General features: G+C 45.1%; 1 protein-coding gene across 11 annotated transcripts in view; it reads left to right on the plus strand.

Annotated features, from left to right (window-relative positions):
• Nucleotides 1-16,384, plus strand: part of IL1RAPL2 (interleukin 1 receptor accessory protein like 2) — a 338,050-nt gene that overhangs the window by 295,573 nt on the left and 26,093 nt on the right. The gene's annotated exons all lie outside the window — the stretch shown is intronic.

Raw genomic sequence — 16,384 nt, forward strand, 5'->3', positions numbered from 1 at the left:
CACAAAGATACTTGGACTTGAAAACCTACCTCTGGGAAATGCCAGAATGATAGACATTAGACTTGCATCGAAAGCAGTAAGATACTCCTATTTTCCCCTTTACTTTTTGTCTTAAAAGCAAATTTGGTTTTGAAAAAAAAGGATCTTTACAACTGGTCACTGGTCTTCAATTTTGGTTAAGCAGCCATGCCTGTTCAATTGTTATCAAGGACGCTGACAAAGAGGAACAGCTAAGTATGTGGAAAATTCCCCCAACAAGAAGTCGATGGATACTAACGATATGTACAGAAAAACTATGTCATCTGGTGACATGCTGCGTGCAGGATTGGTTTCTCATTACTACAAGCCAACTCATGTAGAACTTGCAGTTTGCCCTGTGCCATAATTTATCCACTAACACTCTAAACAGATTCATAAAAAATGGCAACCAATCCATATCTATCATGTTTTATGTCTGGGTGAAGAATATGGGTATTACTTTTATTAAGTTTCATGAAATATCTGCTCTTATATTCCAAGTGATAGATGGCTCTTTGCCAGAGTTTTGTGTTGTTTTTTTTTTTAAGGTGGGTTGGAGCAGTGTAGAGAAGGAGGGGTGCCGAAGGAGAGAACAGATGATTGGGTATGATTTTTATCTTGCTGAGGACAAAGAAGCTATAAACCCTTCTTGCCTTGGGGAAGTGCACGGAAGAGGCTTTCTGGCATAGCCAGAGCTATCTATAATAGGGCAATATTTTTGCAAGGCTTCTCAAACACATTGTGCCCAAGTAAATGGATCCTGACAGAAGGTGTCCTGTTACAGCTAAGCTCTCTCCCGAGCAGACCGGCCAGCCAGTTTCACCCCACAGCTTTTCTGAGTACTGGATCAGAGATTACAAAGCTATTCTCATTCCCAAAAACACAGAAACTCAGCCTCTTTCCAAACATGCTGTTGCCAAAGCACAAATTAACAGGCGCAACATGAGGGTCGGTAAGAACAGCATTATGAGCAGAGACAGGGAGAGCTGGTCTTCATGGTCCATTCTGGCCTTAAAAATCCATGATGCCTGCAGAAATCTTGCAGCTGCCGGGGAAGCAAAGCAATGTTAGCCAAGTGAATCCTGGCTGTTACTGAAACAATACCAGTTAAACAGCAGGAGAGAGCTTCAATGTTCTGCATGAATCATGATGGCTTGGAGAGGCAGCGTGCTGCGTGCTGGGCTCGGGTAGATTTCCAGGACCTCTTTTTTATATCAGCCTGACCATCAGTGTGCTCAATTCTTCTTCTCTAGCCATTGTGTAATTGCATGGACTGTCGCTGTTACTCCTGTTTTACACCACAAAGTGTGGAAAATTTGTGTCAGCGTCTCACAGTGCAGCAGCAAAAGGGCTGCTCCATCTGGGGTTGCTTAAGGAGATGCACAAAGCAACATGCAACGTAACTGTGTGTCCCAGCACTGGGAATGCACACAGTAGGCCATTGTGGACAAGAATTAAGTTCAAATTTGTGTTTTCTTGAAAAATGCGAGGTAAATAAATAAATCACTAAGTCATTCTTCAAAGTCATAAAGCAATGTGGTATCTAAGATCCTAATCTGAAAATGCATGTATGTGTACTTAACATGATCAGCAGGATTATACACGTGTTTTGAACTGCTTAGATGCATTAACTTTGGGAGGGCTGGCCTCCGACTGCACAGGGAAAGGGCCTGATGGTTACTGAGCGTGCAGTGTGAACCTCACACGTTCTTGGGAAAGCATTTTCTGAGTAATTTACACATTGGTTCTCTTTGCTAGCTGTTCTGAAGGTATATAGCTAATGACACGTGTGAAACAATTTCCAGCAATTTTTGGGCTCATTATCTTAAGAGATTTAACTGTGCCTGTTGTATAGCTTTTTAGGGAAAGCTACAGTTAAAAGCAAGTTGTCTGTCCCATCCTTTAACTCCCAGACATGTTTGTGTGTGTTGCACATGTGTTTAAAAAGTCTTCACAAAATCTGCCATAGTAGTCTTTGGGCCAAAGCCAACTGGAAAGCCTTGCTGTGTCCGTCTGCTTTTCCGATTCTATTCAGGTCAGCACCAGTTATTGTAATTGTGATGTGTACCACCTTCGGCTGTTCTTGCTTCTTATCTCTGCATATAATCTTCAAAACCTATGCTACATGTAGCATCCACTTTGTGTCAGCTGGAGTGAGACTTATTTCATGTAATTTTGTCTTTTTTAATCAAAAGGTAATTTCCTGCAAGGCATCATTAAAGTAATTGAAGGAATTTATTAACTAAATCTATTAATTGTGTAATGCTTTGGGATAAAAGCACGAGTGTGCCTGCAGCTGGTGGCCCTGTGAGACTGCCAGTACAGTTGGCTGTGCAAGCCTTTGCCAGCCTATGTGTGGGCAGCAAGCAGTGCAGCAAGGTGAGCCAGCAGTGGGGTCATGCAGCAGAGCTTCAGTAGCTGCAGGATGGTCTCTGGTTTCTCACAGCTCTTACTGCCCCTTTTCTGCTGTACCTTGGCCTCCTTTCCTCCTGCTCAATAGAACTGTTAAAGAGGAATTGTTGATCTGTGATTCTGTGACCCTCGGTCTGTTCATCATACCATACTGTTAGGAGCGTTCACTGTATGCTTCCATCCTGGCCATGTCCTGGCTGTGGGGGCTGCTTCTTCCACAGGTTGGGAACAGCTCCTTGCAGTCCCCTCAGGAATCACTTCCCCAGGCTGTAGCTTGGAAGCAGCTCCCTGACTGCCTGTGGGGATGCTGCTGGCGCTCTTCCCAGAGCCTCCTCAGCAGCTGGGAGGTCTCTGGTGAAAAATGAGGAGATGCAGAAGCACTGGGTAATGTGGAGACAGTGTCCTGCGAGAAAGCCTGCTTGTGGTGCTTTTATCAGTGCTGTTGAGTGCAGGCTGTGTCTTTAGGCCCTCCCCTACCCCACCTCCGCCTTCTGAGAGGCCATTGTTGATGCTAAGTCCTTTAAAATTTTAAACACTTACAATTAGCACAAAGTGGAGTTTTGGCTAGCAACCCCCAGTTGAAGGCGGCAGCTTTGCTGTGTCTTGTCTGACTCCAAATCCCAGCACTAACCATACGTAACATTACGGTGTCCCTTGTGCTGACAAATTGCTCATTAAAGTGAAGGTTTGGTATTGCATTGCCTGAGCACTGCCTGAGCCCCACCAGGAATAGAGGCAGGATTTGCATCCCTCAAAAAATTGAGGGAATGATTCCTGCACGGCGCCTCCTAACTGCTGCTTGCTGTAAAACAGATCTTCGGCTACTGGAGGGGATGCGTTTGCCTCCGTGCATGCCCACGGAAGGTGTTCAGGAGCACAGCACTGCGTTTGTGCTGCTCAGCAGGGCATGGGGGCTCTCAGCATCCCTGAGTGCTGTCCCTCCTTGCCAGCAGCAGGTTGTTAGTGGGGGCAGCCTTGGAGAAAAGGGGGAACAGCGCTGCAGCTCTGTGCTGCTGCAGGGCAGGTTCAGGAGCTGAACCTGAAGAACAGGCATGACCCTGGGAGAGTGGTTTCCATGGTTAATTTTCTCCTTTGTGTTACTGATTTTTCTTTTCATCAGGTCTGAAATTGATAGGGCTTTGTTCAACATTTGTAACCAATAGCAATAAGCAGGAGAGATGAGACTTTGCAGGGAGATAGGGAGAGAGAAGTATAAGTTGTGAGAAATTGAAATGACAGGGTCACAGTGAGGACTACAGGTGTGGAGGAAGGAAATTTGTACCCAGTGTGCTTTGATGAGAAGCTGGAAGAGGAGACCGTGGTAGGCAGGCAAGCCCTTGGAGACCAGGCTGGCATGTCTGGAGCATAGCTGGTGCGAAACAAAAGAAAATTAAAGCATTTCTGTGTCTGATGAGTGTATTTGGGAGACAATTACGGTTTTCTTTCTGGAGTTGAAGGCATCTGAGCATGTTTTCATTGAGGGGGGTGCAATACACACTGCCACCCACACCTATGCATCTCCATGCGGGACAGGAATTACCAGCACTGGCTCATGGCTGGTCCACTGCTGTCAACTATGGTCATGGCAGGTCTCACTGCTCAGGCTTCCATGGGGAACTGAATCCACTGCAACAGGAGACTTACCATTCAGAGGCTGTGTGCAAGCAGAAGCTTCGTTACCTTGCCAGTAGTAGTTTCTCCTCCTTTCTGTTCAGCTGTGATCCCAAAACGCAAAATGAAAAGAAAAGAAAAAAAAAAAGTATTCTTGATGCTGGGGAGTAAGCATATGTTTTCAATTTATTAAGAAAATAATTTGGAGGATGCATTAAAAGAGTTGTGCAGGAAGCCACCTTCCCTTTACATGGAGGTCAGAGGGAGAAGGAGATGGAGGAGAGAGGCTGTCTGTATGGATGGCTGCAAACCAGCAGGGCCATGGTACACACTGCAGCCAAGAGTGACTTCCCTATATTTCTGCCTGGTGCTCAGGTTTCTCTGCACAGAAGCAGAGCCCCTGGCCCAGGGCTGGTCACACAATAGGTGACTGCAAGGTTGGAAAGCTCTGCATGGTGAACAGCCACCGTGAAGCCCTCACAGTGAAGACCGAGGAAGGGAAGGCACAGCCAAAAGCAGAGCAGCCAGCTTCTGTGGGCAGCATGGATGCTCCTCTGATTGCTATTGTATTTGAGGTTACATAAACCTTGTCTTCTTTTAGTTCCATGTGAAATTCCTCTCTGTGAAATATCCTCTCCTCAGGCACCAGAGAGGCTGATGGCCTCACACTGGGTGGAAGTGCTACTCTGTAGCTCTGCGTTTGTCTCTCTGCACAGTAATGCATGTCACTCTGGCTCTGACTTCATTTCCATTTGAGCAAGCAAAAAGCACCATGGCACAATCTTGGAGCAGCTTGCAGATGACTCAACATGACAAAAGCAAAGTGCGGGATGCCAGCGAACAGGAGCTCCCACAGCCTGGCTGTCACATTGTCCTCTGCTGTGCATCTGAAGCCAGGCAAAGCATGGGCCAGACGGTGTCAGGGAGCAAGGCTGTTTGGGACCCAGGAGAGCACAGAGCCCTCTGGCTCTGCTGTGCTGGTGGTTGTGCACGGTGGGGTTGCATCTCCTTTATCTCTCTGAGAAAAGCTGTGCTAGCTCCAAGTGTGGTGGCCCCTCGGGTGGACACTGTCTGAGGGTCGGGCAAGGCAAGCTGTGAAGATGAGAGGCAGGAGATGGAGGCAGGAGAGTGAATCAGGGGATGAGAGGTACCACACAGCTCTCTGGTCTGCTCTGATCACCAGAGCTGGGCTGCCAGCCCCGCGGGGACATGCTCTGTGGTTGCTCCTCCAGGCAGTTGCTCCACAGGCTGTGTCATCCCTCACCCCCCAGACACATCTTGGCATTTTCCATTGGCACAAAGGACAGGTTTTTCTCTGGTCTCCTTTGAAATGGGAGAACAGACCTTCCTCCAGCAGCTGAAGGGCAACCTGCTCCCATCAGCCTCTCTAGGGAGCCCGGGCCTCTCTTTGAGCAACTCTTGAACTGCTGAGGCTGCTCTGAGATGGCTTTGATAAGGCACAGGTGAGGATCTCCACACCTACCCTTGCATTCACCCAGCTGAGGCTTTCGTGCCCCAAAGGCTCATTCCATATCCCAGCATGTACCCCTTCCAGACACGTGGGAGGTGTTTCCTCTGCTGAGGTTTAATTCCTCCTTTCACTGCAGTCCCCTTTTAATAGGCTTCAACTACCTATTGAAGCCATCTCTCTGAAGCCTTTTTGGGGTGTTGGGAAGATAAGAAACACTGGAACTGAAAAAGCACTGAAAAAGAGGGAAAAAAAAGTAACTTATTTTTATTATTTATTTGTTATTACACACAGTTACATAGGTTGCTCCAAAAGTAATGGCTCCTGTTTATGTCCATGGAAATTAAAACAGACACAAAGTGTACAGTAACACTATTGAATAGAGCAAGTTCCCAGCTACAAACCACTGTTTTTCAATATAGTCATCACTATTAGCTCTGCATTTTCACCAGTGTTGAGTAAGAGCCTGCATGATGTACTCGTATAAATCTGCACCAGCAGAGGTACCCCACTGTCACTGTCACCATCACTGCTGCTGAAACTCACCAGGGACGTGGAGCTTCCCCCTCCTCAATATATTTCAGATTCAAATTCAGAGCGTCTTTTAAGGACTTGAAGGACTTGAGAAGGGCCCAACACCTGTCTCTCCAGGAGGTGTTTGTGGGATGGGGTAGTTGGTGAGAATTTCCTCTCTAGCCATACAGACTCTGTGTGCCAGGTGTTCTGGGGCACAAATCACCATTAATTTGAATTGGGCACTTTCCCCTTGTGGGGTCCCTATTTAGGCCAGCAAAATATTCTTTGATTTTTAGAGTGTTTTAGTCATCATTGCTCAGTAGTGTAGAGGGAAGGGTGAGTTGTGGATCTGGGGCAGTGCCTTCCCTGTCTGTAGAGAGCCAGGGAAGAAAGCAATGTGGCAGAACGTAATTCTGAGTAAGGCTTCGTAATCTGGTGGTCACCTAGGGAAATCTGGGGTTATTACACTCCTGTGCAACTAAAATTACATTTAATGTGTGGTTAATGTGAGGGCTATCAACTGCACACAAGGCATGAGGCTTAGAGTAATTCTGAGTCCTCACCACTAATAGGTTTAGGGCAATTGGTCTACTGACTCCTGTAAATCACATCTGTCAGCGAGAAAAACAAGGTTGTTCTCAGTGGCACTTACCTGAGCTGATAGACTATGACTCAAGTCACTGAGCACATTGGGGTTGTCACTGTATCTCTTCAAGAAGGAATGCTTTTAACACTGGGAAGTTATCTGAGTTTATAAAATTTCTTAGGACCCTTTCCATCTTTATGTGCTTACAGAATTCTTGTGCCCAAGGTACGAGACCCTGTTTTATGTCTTGTGTCTTCATGAGAAGATTCTTAACCCAAGATTCTAAGGGGAAAAAAACCAAGCAGCATAAAACCATTCCTATTTTATTGAGATTCTGTTTATCTTTTTCTAAAAATACTGCTGACCTTAATGTTGTGGATTTTTTTTATCAGTACTATCCTTTTAAGAATAAGAAGGGCAAATAAACGTTTCCTTTAATTTTGACAAATTAAAGAGATTTAACTTCCTTGTAAATTCTTTATTGGATAACTGATGAACAGTATTGATTCGCTCAATGAGCAAAATGCAAGTTGTATTTATTGAACTGCTTGACATTCCTCCTATCCCTGAATGTTATGTCTGAACTTAAGCAAACAACAGATGGAAATCATTTACTGGAGTTAACTTGGAGAGAATGCCAATCTGTGGGGCTGTTGCTTTTCTTTTTGCAGTGTTTTAGTAAATACAGTGTTGAACACTGACTGTTGCCCTGATTCCGTGCAGCCCTTAAATACATGCTTAAATTTAAAGATCAAGGAAACATCTCCCTGTTCAGCAAAATGCTGGAGCATTTGTTGAGTTTTAAGCACGTCAGTCAGCTCTGAGTACAAGTTGGAAGAGGTTTACAGTCATTTCTTCAGTCTGATGCAGCCCACAGCTGGTTACGTTCTCGTGAGTAAAGCGGAGGATGTGTCCATGCCAATGGTAGCCTATCTTGGTTGGCTTGGTTTTTCCATGCACTTTTTTCTTCTAATGAAGCTAAATTGCCCTTCAGAAAGAGAGGCTGGATTTCATGTCTGAAAGAAAAGGTAAAGACATACTTGCTGAGGAAAGGAATGGAATTCTGTAGGAAAAAACTGGGGAGCAAGTTGGAGAGCAGGAGAGTCCCAAGACTGGCAAAACACAGCAGGCTGCAGGACAGGTCCTTGCCTTCTCCCTGAGCCAGCAGACTGCTAGGAGGAGTCAGGAGCGTCTCTTAATGGACCATCTCTTTGAGGCCAAAACGAACATTTGGCTGTTTCCCCTTTTTACCATCCTGTTGAATACTTATTCCCTTCCTGCTCTTCTCCTGAAGCAATGCACCTGAGGGCTTGAAGGTGAACTTCTGTTCCACTAACTTCATCTCCTAAAGCATTTATGCTAGAGGACTTTCTGCAATTGCTGCTGCTTTTTTGTGCTTTTTCAGAAGAGTAAAAGAGAATGACTGCACAGGGATGAAGGACAGGTCTTGTCTGGAGCAAAAGGAGACAAGAACAGGCAAAAATGGAAGATACATTTCTATTAGAAAAAGAAGGCAAGTCGCTAGCAAACAGTCCTCAGACAAGTATCCATCTTTCTTCCAGGTGTCAGATGGGAATACAAGACCTAGCCTTCTGCAGAATGCAATTAATGAAAGGAAACCAGATTTTATTTCAAACATAGAAGAAACAGAACAGAAGTCTACAGCCCATTCTCGCACACATTGCTATATTGAATGAAAGCATATCCATATGAGGCAATCCTGCAACAGCTCACTGTGAGCTTACATTAGGCCATGGCCATAGGAGAAGAGCACTCTGGTTCTGGATGCCAGTGACAAGTAGCGACAATCTGAAATCGAACCTCCCCACCTTGCCAGTCACTCAGCACTGCATCTTGGAAGTTTGCAGAGCCAAACATGGTGCCTGCTTCTTGCCATGTGCAAATTGTGCAGGACTGTGTTCTAGCTCCTGTGCTGCTTTCACAGAGGACCTTCATCACTGCACTCTTCTTAAATCTTATCTCTATGCCTAAAAATGCACAGAAATGAGATTCTCAAAGGGATCTCAACACTGAGCACAGGGTAGTCAGTACAAGGCAGCTGTCAAGCTGCTTCTGGAAATCCCACTTAACATCTATCTACATTGCAGGCAAATAACTGACAAGCTAAAATCCCTGGCTATCATTTATACCTGAGCTCTCAATGACCAAGACCTTCTAAAACTACCCTCAGGACAGTTTTGAAAAGGAAATAAGGATTTTAGATGGTTCAGATGAGGTTTGGGGAGCTGGGGAGCTGTTTGTGGATGTCTTTCTGAGAGAAGATTGCTCTAGGAGATTTTTTGCTATGATTGATTCGGGGTTTTTTTTGCTTTGTTTTCCTAAAGGCACTAGGAACATCTGATAAATTTTTATCAGCAGAATTTCAGCACTGGGTATGCTTTAGTTTTGTTTTGCTCTTTCTGTGAGAGCCACAGTCAAGCCTACAAACAGCACTTGCACTGGGTCATGCTTGTGGTGTTTAAATTAGAAATGGTTGTGGCTGTATGGAATGACAGCAAATGTGCTGACTTGTGATCCTGGCAACAAACTGTCTAGAGGTTTAGTTGGGTTTGCTTCATGTTTAGTGTTTTGCTACTTGCTGTTAGTCAGTGCTGTTTTTATGCTACTTTTTATATATGCCATTTGCTTACTTGAGAAAGACAGAAGAGCACAAATATCTCGTAACTGTGTGTTCTGTGATGTCTCAGGGCGTAAGAAATAAGAACAGGGTACCAAAGCAGGTTAGAATTAAGATCATAAATTGCAGGGGACATAACAAGACTTAAAGATCTTTTGCATGTTTTTTGTCACAGTTTTTCCTTGGCTCTTTCTCCTCACTGAAGACTTTATGTTAGAGTTTTTATTTGAGTGAAGAGCCAATTTATTATATGCCACACATTGCCATTTATTTTTTCCTATATATCAGTACAGCTGACAGAGAATATCATTTTAGTGGCTGGTGTATGCTGTTCATAACAGAGCCTGATCTAGGGGAGGAGCACCTCCTCTGGACTGTTTCCTCATACAAACTCAGAGAATAATGGACAAGGAAAGAGCCACTACTAACAAGCCTTTGACACAGTCCCCCATAACATCCTTCTCTCCATATTGGAAAGATATGGATTTGGTGGGTGAACTGTTCCATGGGTGAAGAACTATTCGTGAGATTGTACCCAGAGAGTGGTGGTCAATGGCTCAATGTCTGGATGGAGATCAGGGGTCAGTGCTAGGACCAGTGCTCTTTAACATCTTCGTCAGTAACATCGACAGTGAAATTGAATGCACTCTCAGCAGTTTGCAGGTGACACCAAGCTCTGGGGTGAGGGGATCTGCCTTTCTGCTCTGTGCTGTGAGACCTCACCTGGAGTGCTGTGTCCAGATGGGAGTGATCAGCACAGGAGAGACACAGAGCTGTTGGAGCGCATCCAGAGGAGGGCCACAAAAATGATCCGAGGGATGGAACAGCTCCCTGTGAGGACAGGCTGAAAGCTGGGGCTGTGCAGCATGGAGAAGGGAAGGCTGTGGGGAGACCTGAGAGTGGCCTTTTGGTATCTAGAGGGGCTGTAAGAAGAAAGGGGACAAATTTTTGATCAGGGCCTGCTGTTGCAGGACAAGGGGAAATGTTTCAAATTAGAAGAGGGGGGATTTAGACTGAATATAAGAAAAAGTTCATTATGATTAAGCACTGGTACAGGTTGCCCAGAGATGGTGGTGCCCCATCCCTGAAGACACCCAGGGTCAGGCTGGACAGGGCTCTGAGCACCTGATGGAGATGTGGGTGTCCCTGCTCGTTGCAGGGAGTTGAACCAGATGGCTTTTAAGGATCCCTTTCAACTCAAATGATGCTACAATTCTGTACATATGTTTTTAAATTCTGCTAAACTGATTTGAAATGTCTGGAGGCTAGGTAGATTTGATTTCACAATAAATTTCTCTAATTAAGGCAATTATTATCACTGCACAAAGCAGGTTTCTTTCTGTATTAATTTTATTTAAAATGCTTTCAGTTCATTAATTTCTAGCTGATCTTTAATTATGCAAATGTTTGTAGGGATCATATTCAGTCATAAATCTCTTGGCTGCTGAAATAGAGCTTTGAAACACCATAGGATTTTCTGTTGTGTTTTAATCTTTTGTTGTTTATTGTAATGCTCAAGGTAGCCACTGGACCACATGAGCATGGTATCTAAAAAGGATAACATGTTTTAGCACACAGCTAGGCTTGTGTACTGTAGAATAACCAAGTAAAAGAGGAGGTAAAATAAGCCCAGGTGTAGTAATTAGCACAGACTTTATAAATCTTGCTGTCTTGAAAAATATAGGGACTTCTTTAGGAAGTCATCCCAGCTGGGTCATGGATGAGGCATAGCAGCATCCTCTTGTGCGTGGAGCCAGCTGGGCAGCGTGGGATGATGAAGCAAAGAATTTCATTCAGACCTTGAACAGGTCAGAGGAGCTCAGAGCCGGCCTTGTCTAATCGTAGCGTTTCTGCATAAGAGTGTGGATGGAGGTACCAGCAAGGACAACTGAAAATGTGTTTTTAATTATGTTTCAATTCTCATGAATGTGTTACATTCTCATGAATGGGACTACAGTTATATTTCAGGGGTTGTGAGTTTAAATGGTACGTGGAGATGGGTGCGCAGACCAGCTCTGAACCGTGGAAGATGGGCTTCTTTGTAAGTGCTGGTCTGTCAGAACATCCAGAAACAGAATTTGAATACTGAATTAGGGCAGTCTTGTTCCCTCATTTCCAGAGTCTACAGCTTAATGCTAAACTTTGCAGCATTAGCATTCATTGCTTACCATGTCAGTTCAGGATAAGTGGACAAGCAGCAATTTTTTAATCAAACAAAATACTGAACCATGGCAAATATATCCCATGAGGTGCCACAGCTGCGTGCCACTGGCTTCCACTCATCCCTCAGAACAGTGAAGAGGATGTCCTTGCAAGGGGCTGGAAGAAGACGAAGTTCTCTGCAAAGCAAATAGAAGCCGCCACACACAGAGAGATTATTTCTCATGAGTCAAGGTCTGTGGTGCCCTGGGCATTCGTTTTGTGGAGAAATTGCAGGCAGAAGCTCTATCTCCCATATGTTCTTATCCAGGGCATCCTTCTGAAGGAAAAGGAAATGTGTGCTTTATTTGTGGTTGTATACAACCCAGGCTGCCTTACCAGAGGAATTTAAATTACTCTGCTGCTCTTTGGCCAGTTTCTAGCACTTGTAAAACACATTAGAGCAATAATGTTCTTGTCAGTGACATGGTGATTTGCCTTACAAGCCTCACAGCCTAGAGTCAGAGCCAATCCTGCTGACAGCCTGCAGAGTGCACTCACAGAGCTGTGATAAGCGGCCTGACTTCCTCGCCCTCTGCCTCAGCAAAGTGAGGGAACAAAGCCTGCAAAGCTCCTGTGTTACATCTGTTAGTGTGGGGTGGGGAGCTAAGGCAGCTGCTTTGCAAACACCTCTGTGGGCCTTGTAGGGAAAAAGACACAGCAGCGGTAGCAGAGAGGACCTGCACAATGCATATGCATTGATGACGGAGGCTTGGAGCAACGGAGTAAGCTTTTCTGTGGCAGCATTGTGGTTGTCTTCCTTTCTGTGTGTGTACATCATCCAGCCCTGCTGCAGATAATGTTGGACCTAAGCAATGATACATTGATCCATCTTGGTGGAGCTGCTGATGGAAATCCAGCTAGCTCTGTGGGCAGAAATACTGTTGCTTGGTACAAGAGGAAGGTCCCTGTCTGCCACTTCCATGTCCGGGAGGTACACGTGGGGCCTGGAACCCTGCCAGCACCTCTGCTCGTCAGCCCATCTAACAACACACATGCTGTTAGGTGGGGTGATTTGCTCTGGGAGTCAAAGCCTGATTTGTTGCAAGAATGGAGCAGCAGAATATGTACATCAGAGTATGTGAACTACGCACTGCACCCCTGACTGGATGCTAATAAATTAGCAAAAATAAATAAAAAGATAAATAAAAAGATAAATGTCTTGGGTGGGGGGGGGGGGGAATCAGTATTGTAAAAATTAAAAAAAAGAAACACTGAAAGTTTGTTATGGTCTATGAACAGCTTTTGTTTTCTGTGCTGGTCAGTCATCTAGCCTTGCCATTTAAGTTTTTAAAGGGTTGAAGAACTGTTAGGTATTTTAAGCTTCATTTCTCTGATGCTTGGAGCACGACTTGTTTCAGAAAGCCTGGGCTGCAGTATTTGTCATTCTCTTTCAAAGCATGTCAGACCTGCAGTAAGTGCACCCAGAATCATGCCTGGCTAAATTATTTTGCAGATCCTTTTCCCGTCCTTAACCAGGATTCCTACCCCCACCAGGCAGCTGTTTTGCTTTTGCTTGAATAATTGCAATTCTGTGGAATTCTCTTTTTCAGGGGAAAAAAAAGAAAAAAAGCATGTAGCAGAATTCCACAGATCTATTCTGAAAATGATCAGGTGAAAAATATACAGTAAGTTTCCGCAATGTAAGTAATTCCCATTGCCAGCAGTTGTGTCTTGTCAGCTGAGAGCTTTCTACAAGTCTGCCTGATGGACAGAGGAGGGAACAAAGCTCAGGCTGAGCCGTGTGCTGGAACCTGCAGCTTTCCTGTCACAAGGTGACCCAGCAAGGCACCACGAGACCCGGTGCTGTCTGTGAGCAGCAGACTTTTCTGATTTCTCCCCTTGTTTCCTAAAACATTCTCTTCAGTGTTGATTCATTAGAAACCTCTCTAGTCATTTTCTCTGTTTCTCAGCAATTTATTTTATTAATTGAAATTGCAGCTGAAATTTCTATCTGATTTAAACAGAAACAATTTATAAATGGAAAACTTTCAGGATAATATTCATTCTAGGAACTCTGATGTGGTTAATTAAGTGATACCAGGGGGAATTCTGCTTTAATAAGAATAGTCAGTAGTGGAGCTCTTCAGTGTGTTACAAAATGATGTCCAGAAGTTTTGGGCCTTCCACACGATGAGCTGTTGGAGTTGCAGGTTGCCTGCCCATTCTTCTTGCCTCTAGCTGCACCCCTCTGTTCTGGGAACCAGCCCCAAAATCAGGACCTGCAACAGGCATTTTCTGTGTTCAGTGTTTCTTTCCATATTCTACAATTAGGAACGGGGGAATTTGGCTGCAGTGTTAGAATTCCACTTCTTGAGCTGCAGTGCACTGAGGCACACCCTGTCCTCTTCTAGATGGCAATTGCATGGAGTTCCCAGAAAAACACTAAAAACAGGTTGCTGCTGTCACCAGCTGTATCTTAGTGAGGCCAGAGAGGGACATGCCCCTAGCTGTCCTTACAGAAACTTTTCTGAGGAGGTGCAGAGTTTCTGCAAGGAGGAGCCCATGTTGCATTTCCTGACATTGTCCTGCTGTCTACTCATGGATGTAGAGAGGAATGACTGAGCTGCAATCCATACTCAGCTTCAGGAACTGCAGAAGAGTGGGATGTCCCCATCTGCCTGGGGATGAGAGGAGTGGTGTGGGAGAGCTGGAATTTGGGTGGGACCTGGACAAGTCATCAGGCATCCAGCTTTTTCCACCTCAGGACAGATCAGCTGGACCCAGATGATGTGTGTAATGCTGCCACTGAGAGGAAAGTAACTTGTCCCTAGGAAGCAGCTGCTTCCACCTCCCTCTGCCAAATGATGGCTGTTCTGATGGGATGGGATCATAGAATCATAGAATCACAGAATCATAGAATGGCTTGGGTTGGAAGGGACCCCAGTGATCATCAAGATCCAACTCCCTGCCTCAGGTACTAGACCAGGTTGCCCAGGGCCCCATCCAAACTGGTCTTGAACAGCTCCAGGGATGGAGCATCCACAGACTCTCTGGGCAGTCTGTTCCAACAACTCTCCACTCTCTCTGTGAAGGGCTTCCCCCTGACATCCAATCTAAACCTTCCCTCCAAAGGATGGGATGGGATGGGATGGGATGGGATGGGATGGGATGGGGAGGTTTAGGTGTGGCCAGTCCCAGGCTCAGAGCTGAACATACTAATTCCCTCTAATGAAGGTTGCCATTAGCCATGTCAGTTTATTCTGAGGGCTTTCTCTGGCAGCAGAGCTGGGAAACAAGTCTACCTGAGCACATTCAGAGCACAGAGGCTGTCACAGGAAGGGCTACTGACCCCTTGTATTGGGTTTGTTTATTATGGGAGCTGTGTACCAACAGATGTTCTAGTCATTTTTCCAATTTGTATAGAAAACTTTATTTTTTCAGAACAGACATATAACCTCAGGATATTTGCTCTGCAAGTATAGAATTTTTAGGTTCACCTTGGAATATTTTCATTTCCTCAGGGCTTTGTGGTGCTTTTTTTAAAGTGAAAAAACTGCTGGTTTGAGAAAAAGCACACCCTGTGATATATATCTTCCCTGTAACGCTTCGTGCCTGTCACAGCGTGCCAAGTAAAGGGCATATGCCATCAATGCTGATAGGCCACATCTAGCCTTTTTTTCTTTTTCACATCGCTAAAATTGTCTTTTTCCATTAAAATCAAGCATGGACTGAGCAGCTACATGCTGGGAATCGTTAAGTGTTATTTAAATAGACACTTATCACACCTCGGAGGCAGGCAGCACCAGACCTCATACCTGGCATTGAGCGTGCTGGGAGACACAGGCGGGGGCTCCAGCTCTCCCCTCCCGCTGGGGCAGGCAGTGCTGGGCAGTGGGCTAGGAGCAGGAGAAGGCAGGTGACTCCCAGCTTGTCCTGCAGCGCAGTGAAAGATGTGCCTGGAAGTGTCTGACGCGTCACTCACTGGTGAAGTCTGAAGCTTCCTAGAGATGATGATTGGTGTCCTGGGATGCGCAGATTGCAGAGGATATCCACTCCTCCTCATGTTCTGGATGTTTGAGCTGGCTGTGTAATCTGTAAGCGCCAGCATGTGCTCAGTGGCCAGCTGTGGGACCAGAGATCATAGAGAATGCCAGGATAATGAAAGATTCTGTGAAACGTCTTCAGGATAAACATTCTGATTTTCTTTCCATTTTTATCTTTTGATGTATGAGAAACACAGACACAAGTACAGTCTTTAAACTTTTTCTTGCCATATCCTAATGTTTCAAAAGGACTTGTAATTTTGGCTCTTGGAAACAATGTAAAGGCATCTGATTTTCAGTGGCTGGGAATGCTGCTCTTCCTGAATAATCAGACTCTTTTGATGCATCTTAAATTGGGCACTGGAGTAATGGATAGGCAGATACAAGTAGTTAACTTGGCACAGCTCTGTGGGGGTTTAGGCAAAGATGCTTAAACACACAGCTCTGATATGCTCTGATATGCATGCAGCCAGTTATCACTGCTGAACAGACAAGAGACCCTGATTAAGGCACAGAAAGTCCATTATGTGAGACCATTAGCCCATGTTCAGCCAAGTGATGTGCTCCAGATGGGCAACCCTCTTTGAAAAGTGTAGGCCTGTTCTTATTTGAGTGTCAGAAGAGTCTCCTGCTGGCACTAAGAATGACTGTCATGATAAAACATTCCTTCTAGCTACAGTAAAATACATTACTTCAATTTTCCCCATTTGATCTGAGTCCTGGAAAATTCAGCAGTAGTCACCATTTACATGAGATGAGGCCCGTGCTCCCATGTAGGGTGGTGACTCTACAGCTGCTTTTGTGACCCAAACTACCTATGCCGGGTTAAAAGAAAAAGTGGGTGCAGAAGCAAGGAGTGGGGATGGTTCTCTTGAATTTCTTGACTTATCTTTTTTCCTTTGTCTTCTGCAGGCAGACAACCGTCTGACCTGGCATAAACACTGCAGTCT

The sequence above is a fragment of the Gallus gallus genome, chromosome 4 (genome assembly GCF_016699485.2).
Source record: "Gallus gallus isolate bGalGal1 chromosome 4, bGalGal1.mat.broiler.GRCg7b, whole genome shotgun sequence".
In the NCBI taxonomy this organism is placed as follows: Eukaryota; Metazoa; Chordata; class Aves; order Galliformes; family Phasianidae; genus Gallus; species Gallus gallus.